Source organism: Pinus tabuliformis, chromosome 9 (assembly GCF_031772625.1).
Source record: "Pinus tabuliformis cultivar Carrire ecotype Pingquan chromosome 9, CPIR1, whole genome shotgun sequence".
NCBI classification, from domain to species: domain Eukaryota; kingdom Viridiplantae; phylum Streptophyta; class Pinopsida; order Pinales; family Pinaceae; genus Pinus; species Pinus tabuliformis.
The window spans coordinates 1,804,613,194-1,804,627,468 of record NC_142307.1 but is presented as its reverse complement, the minus strand read 5'-3'; the positions used below and the strand labels follow the sequence as shown (position 1 = coordinate 1,804,627,468).

Below are 14,275 nucleotides of genomic sequence, written 5' to 3'. Positions count from 1 at the left end.
GAGGGTGTTGACCGGTGAGCCTGAGTCCAGGTTTGATATTTTACGAAGTCAGACCGGCGTGGGAGAAAGAAAACCCGCCCGGCATTTCTTTCCGCCACGGATCCTCTAAATGCCATTCACGTCTGCCGTGGTGCTACATAGTCAGCGCCAGATCTGCTTCGGCGATTGTGTTCGCTCGGTGTACAGTCATGAAGCAGTATTTCTCCATGTTCTGGTTGTGATTTGAATAAGCTCTGCAAGGTACTAAATTCGCATCCTAAAGGCATTTAATTTGATGGGTTTCCTTGAAGCAATAATACTTGCGGCCATAACGTTCCTTTTGGTCAGTGAAACTGTTTGCGGACCGTTTGAGATTGATTTTACTAAATTCAATAGTGATAAAAGTAGTTATTTCAATTTGATCAACGCCACAATAAACACAGCTTTACAGGTCACACCGGATTCTCGTAATACAGATCCCACATACTCCCCAAAAAATAGATCCGGAAGAGCTTTACTGAAGAAGAATTTCAGGGTATACCATGGAAATAACAGGGCATCCTTCAATACCTCGTTCGTTTTCAATATTCAACCCAACAGTAGAGAAGGCGGAGAGGGTCTGGCTTTTATCGTGACTTCGGCCTCTTATGATAATGATCATACGCTTCTTAATAGCTATGGCCAATGGTTGGGACTGTTCAACGCCTCCACTAACGGCACCAATAGTAGCATGGTAATGGCAGTCGAGTTCGATACGAGGAAGAGCCCTGGAACTAACGATCCCGATGACAACCATGTAGGGATCAATATTAATAACATAAATTCCATGATTTTGAAGTCTCTGGACCCGAGCCAGATCAATTTGAAGGGAAATTATGACATTCAGGCGTGGATTCAGTATGATGGCAGTGCTAAGAAACTGGACGTGTACGTCGCCAACGTCTCTGAACCGATGCCCATGGACCCCATCATCACCACCTTCATCGATCTGGCAACCATCGTCCAGGAAGAAGCTTATTTCGGCTTTTCCGCCTCCACGGGTGAGGAGACCGAGCTCAACACTGTGAAGTCATGGAATTTTACAATCGACCCTGTGTCCAGGCCAAATTGGACATTAGTTATTGCTCTTTCCGTCTGTCTGCCCTTGGCACTGGGTGCCACGATATGCATTATAGTGCTTCTGAAGCGCCATAGGGCTCAGGTAGAGGAAGAGAACAAGTTATTTGAAGAATTAGATAGAATTCCGGGCCGCCTACCAGAATTCAGCTACAGAGACCTGAAGAAGGCAACCAATAACTTCAGTCCGACAGCCCTTCTTGGAAGTGGCGGCTTCGGAACTGTTTACAAAGGAATTCTGCCAAAGGGAAAAAATGTTGTTGCAGTAAAATGCATAACCAGAGACGCCAAAAGAGGTAAAGAAGAATTTATCTCAGAAATCAGCGTTATCAACCGCCTGCGCCATCGAAATTTGGTGCCTCTGCTGGGATGGTGCTATGAGAAGGGGCACTTGATTATGGTTTATGAATTCATGCCCAACTGTAGCCTGGACAAACATATTTTTAAAGCGGATATTGCAGGAGGATTTCTGGACTGGGAGCAGAGATATAACATTGTCTCGGGCGTCGCCTCGGCTCTGCTGTATCTCCACGAGGAATGCGAGCAGCAGGTAATCCACCGGGACGTGAAAGCAAGCAACATAATGCTCGATTCCGAATACAGTGCCCGACTCGGGGACTTCGGCCTTGCCCGTCTTGTTGAACACGACCGGAGATCCTTCACGGTCACTGGTGTAAAGGGAACATTGGGTTACATTGCACCCGAGTGCTTTCACACCGGGCAAGCCACGGCAGAATCGGATGTGTTTAGTTTCGGCGCCGTTGCCCTTGAGGTTACTTGCGGAAGGCGTCCCACATTTAGCACCGAAGAAGCCCCAGATCTAGTGGGTTGGGTTTGGAATCTGTATCGCCAGAACAGGATCTTGGAAGGTGCTGAAAGTCGCCTGCCTAGGGTTGGAAGCGGCAGCATTGACGAGGACGACATCAAACGTTTGCTGATGTTGGGTCTGGCGTGCTCTAAGCCAAATCCGGTGGCCCGTCCAACAATGATGGAGGTTACAGAGGTACTGGCTCGAACCATGCCACCGCCATACGTACCTCCCTTCAGGCCGGCGTTCGTCTGGTCCCATCTGCCCTCTGACAACAGTTTCACCAACACTTGCACCGCCAATTCAATAAATAGTGGTGAGGGTTCAGTGACCTCCATGAATACGTTACAGAAGGAGATGAGTAGCGGGAAGGACGACATTGTCTGATTCGATTTTGATTTAGCAGAAACCCTACGAGGTTTTGTGTTGTAGAAACTTTCCAAGAGCGTCAGGTTAAGAACGTCGCAGGAATGTTATCAGGAGTATATGTGACATTTATTATTATTATTATTTTGGGGGGAGGGGGTGGAAGGGCAAAAAAAAAAAGAGTGCGGATTGAAGGTTTATATATATATATCATCGAATTAATTCTGTGTACATATATTTTTGTAATAAAATGAAATACCTGTAATTACAGTTGATTTTTTTCCGATTAATAGCGTTATGTGTACGTAGATTTCTGTAATGAAATGCCTTGTAATTGCAGTAGGAGTTTTCGCATTTCAGGTAATTTTATAATCTGGGTTGTATGCTTCTGGAGGTTTGAAATTAATACAGCAACCCTTCACCTCTATCCCAACGCCCAACAGAGCTATCTCTCCGTCTATTAAAAAGATATTTATTTATTTGGTTAAAATTACGAGTAAGACCATAGTTAATTATTTACTTTTTGATCCATCTGAAGTGGAAGTGCAAGCTTACGTTGATATGGTGTTATATTAACGGCAATTTGCTGGTGTGAGTTGAGTTGGATTGGATGATTTAAAGTTTTGGAAGTCTTACTTATACAAAAACGTATGAAAATGTAATAAGAATGTAAATTTTACATATCATTTGTCATTTATTTATGATCATTTCTATGAGAGGTAATTGTAACTGACTAATTTCTCATGATTTTTGAATAGTCACTTAGCACTCAAGGTCACCCATTTCAGATGGTTTCTGCTTCAATCGCTCTTAACTATGGATTTCCATGAGAGGTAGTCATAACTGACTAATTTCTCATGATTTTTGAATAGTACACTTAGCACTCAAGGTCACCCATTCCAGATGGCTTCTGTGGATTTTTTGGATTTTTTGCCATAATCAAGCCCACTTAGCTTGAGCAAAACCTTAGCAAGTATTGTGCCTCATGAACCATTCAAGTAGAGCTCCCTTCACTCTTTTTGAACTTTTTTTTGTTGACTAGCGGAACCGGCAACGGTGGTGGTATTGTACTCGCGTTACACAACCTCTAGGAGGAACCGCCCAGCCCGCAAGAATGGCCCTTGGTTAAGACGAGACTCAAACTCGTGACCTGCACAGCGGCACAGACGACTTAGCAGATCGTCGGCTGGACACTAGACCAAACCTCTAAGAGGCACTCTTTTTGAATTTAAGTATAGGGGTTTCAGTGCATTATATTGGATATCATTTTTTGGGATTCAACTCTATTAAGTAAGTCATTCATCTATGACCATTTCCATGAGAGGTAATCGTAACTGACTAATTTCTCATGATTTTTGAATAGTCCACTGAGCACTTATTGCATCAGGTGATATTCACAAATGTAAATCTTATTATCAATTCCAATCTCTAAAATTTTGATGTTGGAAATCAATTTACTAATAATAAATCAGATCAGATGGCTGGTTGGTCAAAGTTATAATTCTCACGTTTTTTCATATGTGGTGTAGTTTGACGTCGTGTAATTGTTTGGGTTATGTGTTTTACTCGATTTTATTTAAAAGTGTGATGATTACTTAGAATTGTGAAGTTTATGTAATTTTATTGTTATATATTATTATTTTATAGATTTTATTTTAGGTTTTGAATCTTATTTATTTAGTTTAAAAATGTATTTTATATTTTTAGAATAATTTAATTATTTTATATTTTGATTTTGTTTAGATTATATTTTATTTTTAAAAATTAAAAATAAAATAAAATTGTTGAAATTCTTAAATTAAATTATAAAATATAAATATTTAAAATAAAATAAAATAAGATGAGATTCTACGATTAATAATAACCTACTCTCAACCTGCCCTTCGAGTTTCCAAAAGACATCAGAACGCCTTCGCTTATAGCTTCGTGCGCTGCTGTTATTGTGCACATAGGTTTTCATATATGTGATAGATAGACTTGTTAATTTGGGAAGCGTATTGATAAATTTAACAAAATTAGCAAATTAATAATTTAAAGTATTGATAAATTTAACAAAATTAGCAAATTAATAATTTAAAATTTAAAGTTTTATTTTTTTTTTAAATTGAATATATGTTTATTAAAAATTATCACTATATTATTTTAGTAGTTTGGTTTTTTTTAAATAATAATAATAAATATGAACATTATTTTAAATAACATCATTTTATTTAAATAATAATAATAAATTTTACTTTTTAACTATTACAATTAATTATTTTAAATAATATAATTTTCTTTAAATAACAATAATAAATCATACTTTTTCAAAACCGCAACAAATTATTAAAAATAACATAAGTTTTTTAATAATAAAGAAATCTAATTAATAAATAATAAATATTAAAAAAATAAATTATAATAAAATTATATATATATATATATATATATATATATATATATATTCTCTCATGAGCTCCATAGTGAAACAGGTCGTTGGGCAGTTCCTAAAACGCCATGGATGGAAAGGATCTGCCATATATGTAAGAATAGGAACATCGAGGATGAAAACCACTTCTCTTAGAGTGCCCCGCGTATAACCACATTAGATCTCAGTTTCACAATCTTTGTTACAATACTGACCTTCCTAACCTTTTACAATGTCAAAATTATAGTGAGCTCGGAAGGCTTCTCTCCAAGCTTTTTGAGCATAGGAATAAAATCTTAAATCAAAATAGATAATTTGTTTCTTTAGGTCCGATAGACCATTATTTGGTCTCAGCGGACGTTAACCATCATCATCATCATCATAATATATATCGACAGAATAACCAATACCTTATATTGCTTACGAAATAACCTTATTTCCCATCTCTCCTCTACTAGTGTAATCCTTACCAGATAACCTTATCCATCCCTACCGGGAAAATTCTCGTAAAACCCATACATTTATTTACCAAGTAAAGACATTACCAATTTAATAAATATATTAAATATGTGGATAAGTTCTTGAGCGATCTGGCAAAGAATTAGTTAGGGTTCGGTTCTTGATAACTACCCCTTCGTCCTTTACTTGGTGGCTCTATGAGTTAGAAAAGGGAAAAAACAAGTGCGTGGAAGGATTTTGGTGGAGTTTGGCTTTACGACCATGTGATAAATGGGACGCCGTCTGCTATCGTGAGGGGCTTTTTTTCTTCCCGCAGAGCATGATCTATTGCAAAACCTGTTGTTTTGCCAACTATTATTGAACGATGGACACTCTAATCAAGTCGGAAGGAGGATCGATATTGGATGGGGTTCGTAAGCCAATTCCAGTAATTAAAAGATAAATACCTTGCATTATTAAAAGAATTAAAAAATTATTTACCCACAAAAAAAGGTTAGTCATGTTATGTTTTTGAGAAAAAATGCAAATGCATCCCCCGTGAGAAAAACGATAAGAATCAAGCTAGTTCTCTTGGAAAGAGAGATTAAGGGAAAAAAAAACCTTATTATTTTTTTAAAAAGATTTCATGTAAATATTTTCATATAGAAATAACTATTTAGGTTAATTCCTAAAACAAAGAAAAAAAAGGGAAGGTTATGATATTTTTAATTGGAAAAGATTGTAAATTTGCATAGTTTTTATGTTTTAAGATTGATAAGTAGATATATTTTTAATGGATAATTTTTGTGATTAGTTAGGGTTATTTTCGTACAAGCATGGTAAAATTAAAATTTATTATATTAATCTTTGTGAAAAGAAGGCACATAAACATCATTTGCATGAAAGACTAGCCATGGGATTTATTGGAAAAGTAAATGCTCAATAGAAGATAATTTACTTGTGCTAATCTTTTGAAAAGAAATGCATATGAATTATTGTGTTTAAAATGATAAGAACAAGGAGAATGTACTTGAAAATACTTTCATGGGTCCAAAGATAATTAACCAAGGAACTATTGCAAGGGTTGGGAACAAAGAAACATTAATTAGATTAATTTCTTGAAAAGAATCTATGAATTTGTGTGGGTAGAAAACATAAGCCACCCATGTTGTTGACTTGAAAAGACAGTATGGAATTTGTATTTTTATGGAAAATAATCTATGTTGTATACACGAATAGATGATTACTATGATATTATTTTAAAAAGAACACATTGTTGGATATTAAATTCCCTGAAGATCAATATGTGTTATTTGATAGACTTATTGAAAGATTACATATCATGAGTGGTTCTTTTAGAACAAGAGTATGCAATTGCATGCATGAGAAGAATGGATACTTAGTCTTTTTTTGGAAAAAAAAAAGGGAGTATGTTTTTATATGTATGAAAGTGATAGTTGATTGTGATAGTTTCTTTATTCTTTGGAAAAGTTCAAATGATTGCATGTTATTATGTTGATTTCTTGGAAAGAAAGATATACTTATTTGCATGCAAAAAAGGATATAGTTATTGTGCTAGACCTTTTTGAATAGAGAATAGATAACATTTTTTTGCATGTCCTATTGTGCTATATTTCCTCGAAAAGGAAACATGTATTTTCATTCTCTATTGCGTTAAGATTTCTCTTGGAAATATTCTTTTGGAAAGTATATGCATTTACATGCAAAGGAACAACATCTGTTGTGTTAACTTTCCTTATGTATTTGAATGCACCAAAAGTAATAGTTTAAGGAGTAGTTCTTCTGATCAAGTTTATGTGATCACATGCAAGAAGATCATAATTGATGTGTTAGTTTCTTTTAAAGGAATGTCTAGACAATTGTAGTGATTTGTCTTGTAACAATGCATGCTTGTGTGAGGGGAATAATAGTTAATGTGGTATTTATTTATAGACATGATTTTATGGTTATTTTCATATAATTAATCCATATGGAATCTTGTTAAATGAAGCATGTAATGATATTTTGTTTATATGGTGAAGAATCACTACTATAGATCTATGATTGGTTTGATTAATACTTGATCTAATCATGACACCAAACATTGCTTATAGTAGCAGTTGCAGGAAAAGGTTGCGACATATGAAAAGATGGATTATGTTTACCATTATGTCTCGCAATAAGTTAGTGTTCTATGCAAATTGACGGAATACCATCTGTAGGATAATCTACTGATGGGAAGAACTAAGGCCTATACACACAATTCTTAAGGGTTTGTGGGTAAATGATTTCATGATAATTGTAATATATTATAGTGAGTTATGTTGTTTTTGAGATGATATTTTTGTAATATTTTATGACAATAGTCAAGGGATGGACTCCCTTATAACCATTGAGTGAGGTTTCCAGGGTACATCAACGTCTAATGACGTGGTTGTGTGTTGTGTCATTTTAATTATGTTGATTCCTTGCATGATGTGACATTTATATTATCAAGAATGTGATTAATTAACTAAGTTAAAAGAATCATGGAATTGATTCAAGGTTACATCAAGAAATTTAAGTTAATATGCTACAATGATGGAAATTGATGATTGTGTAAATTATTATTCTTTACTCTATTTAACGATGATGTTTTATCTAATGGTCATTGAAGTAATATGGAAAGTGATTCATAAAGTTACATGTCGGAAAATGTTGCAATTTTTTTTCTAAGTCCATGCATTTTCATGCGAGGTTACCAAGGGATCTTACAACAGGCTTTATTGACAACTTTGTGCAAGAAATTTCCAAATGGGAGAATTTTCAACTATGATTTCCTTATTAACAAAATTTTGAAATGCAATAAGAAAATATAGAATCCACAAAGATATTATTTCAATCCTATTCTTCATTTTGACATATTAATTTGTGTGTGCATCACCCATAAAGTTTGTAGGAAATAGTATATTCACAAGTGAGCCTAAGCCTAGTAAGTCTAGCTTTAATATTTTGCCCAATCACTCCGACATGGGAGAAAAAACACATATCTTTCAATAGCCCATGATTTCTCTCTACCACAGATCACATAGATGTTATTTGTGTCTATTTTTGTGCTATATAGTTAGTACCACATCTACTTCGACATTTGTGTTCATTCAAGATTTCACTGAAGCAATATTGTAATAACCTTGATGAAAATTCTATGTAATAAAGTTAATAAGGAAAAAATAAGACCATGGGTAAGCGCCACATATTACAAGCTGAATGTTGGGCAAATATATCCTAGTGGTCATCACTGAATGTGTAAGGAAAATTGGCAAAGGCCTAGGAATCCCTTGACTCGTTTTGGTGGGATACACGATAAATCTTGAGGGAGCAGTCTCGATTTAGGGCCTAGTGATCTGGGTTTGGATTGTGGTAAAGCTTGAGAGACAAGGAGATGAAAATTCCTCAAGGATAGTGATGGATTCCGAATGACATTCCAAGTTCTATTTAGTCGTGATCAAAGCACCAATTTTGGTGTGATCACGGTTAGATGACGGTGGAGGTGGTCTAACCGTTGGATTCCCTTGGTTGTTCTTGGATTGATTGTTTTATGAGATCCCACATTGATGCTTAGAATATTCCATGGGCGTGACTGGCTGAGAGAGAGATGTGGTTCAACCATGTTTACGGTTGAGTGATACGTGGAAGCCCTGAACCTAGTCTGATTTTCCTATTATTAGTAAAATCTAAGTTCTGTCACTCTTGCACTGATTTATATGTGGATTTAATGGCTGTAATATCTCTTTTATTTACATGGTTTAATGTTGCTTATAAGCATAGTTATGTGACTAGTTATGTCATGGTAATTTCATGTATTTACTTGTAACTGTTAAATGGATTGATGCAAGGCCTAATTGGTGATATATTAGCTTAGTGGAGAATGAGGTGATCCTTCTAATGATGTTTCATAAGTTTTTTTAGTCAGTTATAGTTTGTCTTGTATCCTATGCATGTAGGTTGAATTGATGCCAAGTGTTTGGCGGAATGTCAGTCCTGGTTGGGGATGCTTAGGCCTAGTCCTGAGGGTGATTTTTGATTGATCAACAATGTTATCATGTTTTTAATGATATCTGAAAGTTACAACAAGTTCTGGGCAGAGGCTAGGATTCTGGGCTAGAAATGTGGCTGAAATCTGGGGGTCACTGGCACAGAACTCACAATTCTGGACCATAGGTGCTACCAAGCAGTCTTGTGAGAGTGACTTTGAGTTTTTGGTCACTCCCTTTCCCATAGCATGGGAGTGAGTGAGGGCTAAGAGCTATAGAATAGCAGTGGGACCCAGGGATAGGCTGACTTGTCTCTTGAGGGGTCTATTGATGATGTTGGGTGACTGTATGTGATGTTTAGTAGATTTTACTTCCTCTAGGTGACATAGGAGATCGAAGTTGATTGTAGTAGCATCTCTCCTCATGTTTACCCTGGTTGACATGGTTACTTTGGGTCGACCTGGGAGGGGGTGTCACAGGGTGGTATTAGAGCATGGTTCAACTTTTGCACTAGATGGGTAGAATGTGTTGGTCATGCATCAATGTCGCTTGCATGTGTGTCTCCTATGCTTGCATTTCATGTGGTTGTTGAATTTTCTTGATGAATGATTAGGGTTGTAGTATAGTTATCATGCAGAATTTGATATCGGTTTCGTGAAATATATTGTCATAAGTATGTGACTAACTGTGTATGGATTATATGTCGCTTACATGTTGATATTATGGTGCCTACTTACATCCTTGTATGTTAGGTTACATTCTTGAATATTTGGATTACATGTATCAGTCTTATAGGTTGACTACAAGATTTGATCGCTTATGTTTGACTACATGCATTTATGCATAGGCATAGTTGATTTGGCATTGGTTATGCATATTGTTTGTTGCATGTGGCAATGTGCACAATGGAATAAAGTTTGTTGTCATGCATGAGGTCAGGGTTTGTGTATTTGATATGATCACGCATTGATGAGTAGACACTAGCTATAATTATGTGTGTATGGCTTGGGTACTCATTTGTTATATTTCTATATACAGTTGTTATGCATGTATGGTCTTGGTTATAGTTTAAATAATAGGTCAAACATGCTTTGTGAAGTCATTGTATGCAATTTAGGTCATCATGGTGCTATTGGCTTGTTATGATGCTAATGTGTGGAATGAGGTATAGCACGAGATGGAGATCATTAAAGTGAGGTTGCAACATTAGACTTTGGGATAAGAGCAGATCATAATATAGGTATTGTATGTTTGGCATGAAGGTATGTAGGTTAAGGATTGTTATATGCAATAGGTTTATATACATTAGGGTTATGTACATGTATTTTGATGTTATGGTTACATTCATGATAGATGTTAGTTGATTAGTGTAGTTATATGCGCATGTGTCAGATAGTCAAGAATGATAGTAACATGTAGTTGTATGCATTGGTATTGTTGTTTTATATTAGATAAGCTAATGATCATGCTATATCTTGTTGATGAGAATGATAGTTAGCTTGATGATTAGGGTTATAGAATTTATACCTTGATGTTATATGTATCATGCTAAATTGGATTGGCCTATGCAGATGGTTATGGTTACAATATTCAGGTATGAGCCGACATATTTGTGATATGGTGTTGTACTAATCTAGATTGACTTTGCATATGTGTGAATGATAATTGTGTATGAGTTATGATGTAAACATGTTAGCTAGTGACTATTCTGGGTATCATGATCTTATTTATGTTTGAGTTGATATGTTGTGAAGTTATATCGTGCTAACTAGATGGATTGTATAGACAAGATAGCCTCCCCTAAGAAATAGTAAGGTACATGTTTTCTTATGTTGTATATTTGGTGCTTGACTATTTGATTATGACGTCTAGTTGATTTATTTAACATGGTATGTTGCGAGTTGGTTGAATTTTTTATGAATTGCATAATATGAGTATGTGTTCAAATGATCTTGTTTTAAGATGATTGTTCTAATACATATGAATTGAGATAGCTGACATGTACTTGAGTATGATAGGTGATAGTTGTAGCATTATATATTATTACTAATGACTATGAGATGACTATGAAGTATGACATGATTTTTTGTCCGAGTAAATCTTGATCTCAAATTGATAGATATGATTGTCTTGATATATGGAACATGTGGTTGAAATGTGTGAGAAGTTGCAGGAAACATGCTTAGTATTACCGTGACAAGGTAATAGTTTTTGTGTTTATATAACTAACATTGGGGTGATGCGACAGTGCATAGTAAGCTTCGAAGCAAGGAAAAAGGTAAAAGAAAGGAATTGGGCAAGCATTTCCTTGGCTAGGTTTGGAAACCCTAGTTTCCAAACAAATGAGTGCTTTGCATACAGGGAGTCTTATTAACCTTGATTTTGTTGAAATTATTTGGATATGTGCTAGATTCATGAACATGTACTTGACAAGTATATTAGCTAGTCTCTAGTTACAGGCGGATTTGTCAAGATAATTGGAGTCCCTTGAGAGATGGTGTGGATGTGTTCAGTTGTAAGGAAGCAAGATTGACACGACAAGATAAGGTAACTAATGTATTGTTATGTTTATTTATGTACTGACATTATGTGTTTATGGTAGTATAATGTAGGTAATTGCATGGCAGGAGAGATTTCCATGAATTTTGAAGAAGACTCAGGTTGAGTTTTCCATTGAAAGCACCACGAACCATTGGGGATTGAGTGATCATTAGGGGCTTTCTGAGATCTAAAATGGGCCTCATAAGGAAATTATAAAAAAATAGTGTAAATAATAAAATAATATTAGATTACATCATCAAATTTTAGAGGGAAAAAAGACAAAACTATTTTTTCAACTCGTATTTTCAACTTATCTCCTTATGGGTTTACTCAAATTTCGAGCAGAAACACTTGTTGGATGCACAATTTTATTCCTCATCCAAGGATTACCCATGTTAGATACTTTTAATGGACCCTTCTACATGAAAAATGAGAAATACATGAAAAACGTTATTGCAATCACAATTTTTCATGTATTTCTCATTTTTTGTGTAGTAGGGTCCATCGAAAGTATGCAACATGGGTACTCCATGGATGAATAATTAAATTTTGCATCCAACGAGTACTCTTGCTCGAAATTTGAGTAAAAACTTAGGGAGATAAGTTGAAAATACGAGTTGAAAAAGTAGTTTTATTATTTTTTAATATTTGTACTCTTTTACTCAAAAAATGGTGAATCATCCCCCATGTTTGACATCATCATCTTGAATCCTATTGGTTCTTATAAAGTTTATTTTGGTTGTACATTTTTCTTACGAGGCCCATTTTAGACCTCAAAAATCCCTTAATGGGTGTCTGTTGTTAGTCTTGTGCTTTTGGTCCTTTGTGATTGTTGCACTTGACTTGCGATTTTGCATGTGTCTTGTGCATAACTATGCCACTTTGCTGTGGTTTTGCATTGTGTTATGGGTTTTCACGATCATCTTCTCGTTTTTTTCTTGGCTTGCCTTTTATGTTTTGAGTCTTGACAATTGGTTGGGAAAGAGGAAAGTTAGTGGTGCTCGGGGAGAGCCATGTGGTACCCAACAGGTAAAGTAAGACTCAAATGAAGCTATGTGCATGAGTAAGCACAGTGGAAGGTAAGACTATGATGGTGGGTTGGACTGTTTGATCCATAGTGGTAAATGGGTGGTGGTTATACAAACTTGTGAAAGGTAACTAGAAAAGGTAAATTAAATGGATCTGAGGTGTCAGATGCCTTTGCTATGTTGGGAACGATTGTTCTCAATGTTGTACATGAACAAAAGAAGTTATCTTAACCTAGAACTTCTGTTATTTGGTAATTATGTCATGAGCATGATTATACTGATGTTTATATATGTATACATGTATGTATGTCGTTGTCTAATAGACTGATGATTTTTTTATGCTAATGATTATATACATATGTATGTATGTGTCTATGTCACTTTTGACAGGGTTGGTAGGGATCATTCTTGTGGAGGAATGATTTATTATACAGGTGAATGATATGATGCGGTTCCTCATCTTATGGGAATCAAATGGGAAGAGTGTCCATGACGAATATACGAGGTCAATATGATATGGTTATGAGTTTATATTGTGCTTATATTATGCCTATGTTATGTTATGATAGGTAATGCTGAGAGATCCATCAACAAAATGAAGCAGTGTGGTTTGCGACATGCTAGGACAAGCATAGATAAGACACTGGGAGCAAGGTTTCTTGGTAGAGATAGTGTTCTTTCGAATGTGATGTACTATTGTTGTGCATATGCTCTAAATTTTGCATATTAGATGTTCTGTGCATGCGGTGTTGTGTATAAATAGCGTGTGTACATGTTGTTTATGCAATGTTATGTACATGATGGTACATATAGTGTTGTACGAATATTGCGTATGCAGTGTTGGGTATAGATGGTGCTATGTACATGATGGATATGTGGTGTTGTGTGCATATGATACTATGTAAATGTTGGATATGCATTGTTATGTACATATGGTGTTCTATGCATGTTGTACATATGGTGTTATGTACATACGGTGTTGTGTGCATAACTGTACAAGTGGTGTTGTGAGCATGTGGTGCTGTGTACATGTTGTACATGTGGTGTTGTGTGCATGTGGTGTTGTGTACATGTCCTGCATTTGATGCTATGTACATGTGGTTTCCTGCACATGTTGTGCATGTGATGCTGTGTACATTTGGTATTGTGTACACGTTGTACAATGGTGTAGTGTACATGTGGCGTTATGTAGACATTGTGGAGGTGGTGTCATGTACATGTGATGTTGGGCACATGTTGTGCAAGTGGTTGTAGTGTACATGTGGTACTGTGTACATGTGGTATGTATGGCACTAGTGTAGATGCATGTATTACATGGTGTTGTATGACATGTGTAGTTGTATGTGTGTGACATAAACTACGTGTATGTGCACATGGTTAAGGAGAAGGCACTAGTGTTGTGGGGAAAAATGCCTATGCAGGACGATCCTATCCACCTAAGGTGTGACAATGCCTTAGCAACAAACGAATACAGCTATTATGATTTCTTCCTTTATGAAATGTGAAAGAGGGGAGATTGGCAGACTTACCGTTGTCTTCCGGCTGTCCCTCGATCTAGATCCTCTTCTCTTTGTGTGTC

At 35.8% G+C, this 14,275-nt stretch overlaps 1 pseudogene; it reads left to right on the top strand.

Moving 5' to 3' along the window:
• Window positions 1-274: 274 nt before the first annotated feature.
• On the top strand, window positions 275-2,290 carry LOC149155976 (putative L-type lectin-domain containing receptor kinase S.5 pseudogene; annotated as a pseudogene).
• The last annotated feature ends 11,985 nt before the right edge of the window (window positions 2,291-14,275 follow it).